The following is a 5,000-nucleotide window of genomic DNA, read 5'->3' as shown; positions in this document are numbered from 1 at the left end:
TGAAAAAGTTTAAAAAAAAAAAAAAAAAACTCAATCAACTAAGTAAGTAAGTAAGTAAGCAAGCACTTAAGTTTCTTTTAGTGAGTACTATCTAGAATAATTAAAAATATCGACATTTAAATCGACGGTCCCTATTTGGAAGGTTAACCTATAGCCCTAATAATAATTATATTATTATGATTATGACAATGTTGATGTTGTTGCACTAGACACACCATAATAAACCATAAATAGTTTTTCTTACCAGAAGAGTTTTTATTTTTAAATATTCAATTTTAACTAGAAACGTATCGCTATCGCTAACAAAACCCCACACCACACACCACCACACGTTACACACATATACTTGACAGAGTAGATACTATCTACATATCTATCGACAGAGTTGTAGATATCGTGCCGTTGAACGGCATCTTGTCGCGTCGCGTGGCGATCTTGTACGAGAAACATTTTCCTCTGACATTGTATCGGAATAATTATTATAATTCATTATTATACATACATACATACATACATACATACATACATACATACATACATACATACATACATACATACATATTATTAATAAATTAATTGTTTTTTTTTTTTTTTTTTTTTTTCTTCAAATAAACCCACATTGCCATTTCTCTGAGCGTGTGCTGCGAGCTTCAACGAGAAACATTCGGCGCGAAACTGTCGAGCGGCCGGCCGTCGCGCGCCGCACCTGTACGAGAAACATTTTCCTCTGACGTTGCATCGGAATAATTATTATAATTCATTATTATACATACATACATACATACATACATACATATTATTAATAAATATAATTGTTTTTTCTTTTCTTCAAATAAACCCACATTGCCATTTCTCTGAGCGTGTGCTGCGAGCTTCAACGAGAAACATTCGGCGCGAAACTGTCGAGCGGCCGGCCGTCGCGCGCCGCACCTGTACGAGAAACATTTTCCTCTGACGTTGCATCGGAATAATTATTATAATTCATTATTATACATACATACATACATACATACATACATACATACATACATACATATTATTAATAAATATAATTGTTTTTTTTGTTTTTTCTTTTCTTCAAATAAACCCACATTGCCATTTCTCTGAGCGTGTGCTGCGAGCTTCAACGAGAAACATTCGGCGCGAAACTGTCGAGCGGCCGGCCGTCGCGCGCCGCACCTGTACGAGAAACATTTTCCTCTGACGTTGCATCGGAATAATTATTATAATTCATTATTATACATACATACATACATACATACATACATATTATTAATAAATATAATTGTTTTTTCTTTTCTTCAAATAAACCCACATTGCCATTTCTCTGAGCGTGTGCTGCGAGCTTCAACGAGAAACATTCGGCGCGAAACTGTCGAGCGGCCGGCCGTCGCGCGCCGCACCTGTACGAGAAACATTTTCCTCTGACGTTGCATCGGAATAATTATTATAATTCATTATTATACATACATACATACATACATACATACATACATACATACATACATATTATTAATAAATATAATTGTTTTTTTTGTTTTTTCTTTTCTTCAAATAAACCCACATTGCCATTTCTCTGAGCGTGTGCTGCGAGCTTCAACGAGAAACATATCTATCAATACAAATGTCTATGCAAAAAAAAGAAAACAAACAAAATCATATCAGTCAATAAAATAAATAATAATATTTTTTTACTACTACTACTACTACTACTAGTACTACTACGTGCTACTACTGCACGCCAATACACATACATAATAAAATGAAAAATCGTCTCTCTCTCGCTCGCTCTACGAGAAACATTCGACGTCCGCTCCAATGCCGACGCGGACTATTGCTCTCGGTATAGATGTGGAGCGAAACAGTCGTGCGCACAGCGTCGACTCGTTCTCGTTGCCGCGCGTCGTTCGTCTCAAATAGACACGAACGACGGACGAGAGAGAATGTGTTCTTGTTTTTGTGTTTGTGCGAAGTGTGAGAATATTATATACATATATTCGCGCATGGATGATATAGATATGGGTATGGATTTTCGGAGGAAATTATATCAAATTCGTATTTCGAATGCGAGACCGCCGAGATCTTTCCCAGCTCTCTCTCTCTCTGTGTGTGTGGTGTATAGTACATTTTATATATCTCTCTTGTGTCAACACAAAATAACAAAGAATATACATACTACTCCTCCTCATATTTTATATAATATAATATAAAATTATATTATAGCACCGCGTTCGCAGACCGTATGGTGATGTTACCAATCGACCAAGATTTGGGACCGTCTCCCCCGGTGTTATCTGTGATGTTAAAAGAATACGCTTCTAGGCACACCTCAACGCAGGGCGCCTAGCGTGTTCGACACGTGCGCGGTCGCCACGGCGACCGTATATGGAAAGAATGTATAAAAGAGGACGCACACGCGCCCATCGTCGAAACGGTGTGCGCAGCGTCGTGTTGGAATTTATCCCTCAAGCTCCGGGCGTTGATCGTATCTAGTGCGAATCATGCGTGTGTGTGCGCATGTAATTGCCAGCCGAGTTTTAATATGTTTACAATAACGTATTGAATAAAAATTGAGAAGTTGCGTTTAGATGAATGTTCAATTTTCAAATTGTCACAAACATCGATTCCCGCCCGCGGGGTCGTGTTCGTTGCAGTTTTATGTCCCTCACAGTGGTCGAGCATCGTTGTACATCACCTCGTTGCGAGATCGTGACGGGACGGCCGCTCGTAGACCGGTCAAAGTTAGTCTATCGATATGAAGCGCGAACGTCGCGTCGCGTGCAAATTCGACGCGTTACGTTCACGCGTGTCGAGAAGGCGCGCGCGCAAGCGCGCGCCCCTCGACGCCGCCGAGCCAGCGGCTCGCCGAAGCCGCGTGACCGCGGTGTAGGCGTGTCGTTTGCGTAAGCAGCTCCCTGGTTGATCCTGCCAGTAGTTATATGCTTGTCTCAAAGATTAAGCCATGCATGTCTCAGTGCAAGCCGTATTAAGGCGATACCGCGAATGGCTCAATATATCAGTTTTGGTTCCTTAGATCTTACTCAGTTACTTGGATAACTGTGGTAATTCTAGAGCTAATACATGCAATCAGAACTCTGACCAGTGATGGGATGAGTGCTTTTATTAGATCAAAACCAATCGGCGGAGGGCCATGCGTCCGAAGTCGTTAATTTTGATGAATCTGGATAACTTTTGCCGATCGCACGGTCCAGTACCGGCGACGCATCTTTCAAATGTCTGCCTTATCAACTTTCGATGGTAGTTTCCCTGCGACTACCATTGGTTGTCACGGGTAACGGGGAATCAGGGTTCGATTCCGGAGAGGGAGCCTGAGAAACGGCTACCACATCCAAGGAAGGCAGCAGGCGCGCAAATTACCCACTCCCGGCACGGGGAGGTAGTGACGAAAAATAACGATACGGGACTCTTACGAGGCCTCGTAATCGGAATGAGTACACTTTAAAATATTTTAACGAGGAACAATTGGAGGGCAAGTCTGGTGCCAGCAGCCGCGGTAATTCCAGCTCCAATAGCGTATACTAAAATTGTTGCGGTTAAAAAGCTCGTAGTTGCATTTGTGCGCCGCGCTGTCGGTGCACCGCATCCGCGGTGATACTGACACGTCTGCGGAGCATATCGTCGGTGAGCCGGCGGTAAAACGCCGGTTCAATATCAAAATCCTATCGCGGTGCTCTTCGGTGAGTGTCGAGGGTGGGCCGACAATTTTACTTTGAACAAATTAGAGTGCTCAAAGCGGGCTCAAAATGCCGCTTGAATATTTCGTGCATGGAATAATAGAATATGATCTCGGTTCTATTTTGTTGGTTTTCAGAACTCCGAGGTAATGATTAATAGGGATAACTGGGGGCATTCGTATTGCGACGTTAGAGGTGAATATTCTTGGATCGTCGGCAAGACGAAACATCAGCGAAAGCATTTGCCAAAGGTGTTTTCATCAATCAAGAACGAAAGTTAGAGGTTCGAAGGCGATTAGATACCGCCCTAGTTCTAACCGTAAATATGTCACTAGCGATCCGCCGACGTTACTACAATGGCTCGGCGGGCAGCTTCCGGGAAACCAAAGATTTTGGACTCCGGGGGGAGTATGGTTGCAAAGCTGAAACTTAAAGGAATTGACGGAAGGGCACCACCAGGAGTGGAGCCTGCGGCTTAATTTGACTCAACACGGGAAATCTCACCAGGCCCGGACACCGGAAGGATTGACAGATTAACAGCTCTTTCTTGATTCGGTGGGTGGTGGTGCATGGCCGTTCTTAGTTGGTGGAGCGATTTGTCTGGTTAATTCCGGTAACGAACGAGACTCTAGCCTGCTAAATAGGCGTCGTCATTCAAGGTGTGCGCGACTCTCGGGGAGCGCAACTCACTGGCGACGTATTAAAATTCTTCTTAGAGGGACCGGCGGCTTCGAGCCGCACGAGATTGAGCAATACAGGTCTGTGATGCCCTTAGATGTCCTGGGCCGCACGCGCGCTACAACTGAAGGAATCAACATGTTCTCCCTGGCCTAGAGGCCCGGGCAACCCGTTTGAAAACTCCTTCGTGCTGGGGATTGGGGTTTGCAATTATCCCCCATAAACGAGGAATTCCTAGTAAGCGCGAGTCATAAGCTCGCGTTGATTACGTCCCTGCCCTTTGTACACACCGCCCGTCGCTACTACCGATTGAATGATTTAGTGAGGTCTTCGGACCGACAACGCGGTGGCCTCACGGCCGTCGGCGTTGCTGGGAAGTTGACCAAACTTGATCATTTAGAGGAAGGTAAAAGTCGTAACAAGGTTTCCGTAGGGGAACCTGCGGAAGGATCATTAACGTTGTTTTTTCTTTTTGTTTTGTTGTTGTCAAAGATCGCAAAAAAAGAAAAAAATACAAAAAACACGTGAATGATACGAATCAAAATCGAATCCGAGACGGTTGACTCTCTCTCGTCGATTCGCGACGTGTGCGTTGCGACCACGCTTTGATTAGCGTTCGCTAATATA

General features: G+C 43.7%; 1 non-coding gene across 1 annotated transcript; it reads left to right on the top strand.

Annotated features, from left to right (window-relative positions):
- The first annotated feature begins 2,912 nt into the window (after positions 1 to 2,912).
- LOC123719202 lies at positions 2,913 to 4,829 on the top strand. The gene has a single exon (XR_006755268.1). It is a non-coding gene; the product is annotated as a small subunit ribosomal RNA (ribosomal RNA).
- Positions 4,830 to 5,000: the final 171 nt, after the last annotated feature.

This window comes from Pieris brassicae, unplaced genomic scaffold, assembly GCF_905147105.1.
Source record: "Pieris brassicae unplaced genomic scaffold, ilPieBrab1.1, whole genome shotgun sequence".
Taxonomy (NCBI): Eukaryota; Metazoa; Arthropoda; class Insecta; order Lepidoptera; family Pieridae; genus Pieris; species Pieris brassicae.
Note: the sequence above shows the minus strand (reverse complement) of the source record. Positions and strands in the feature narration are given on the sequence as shown.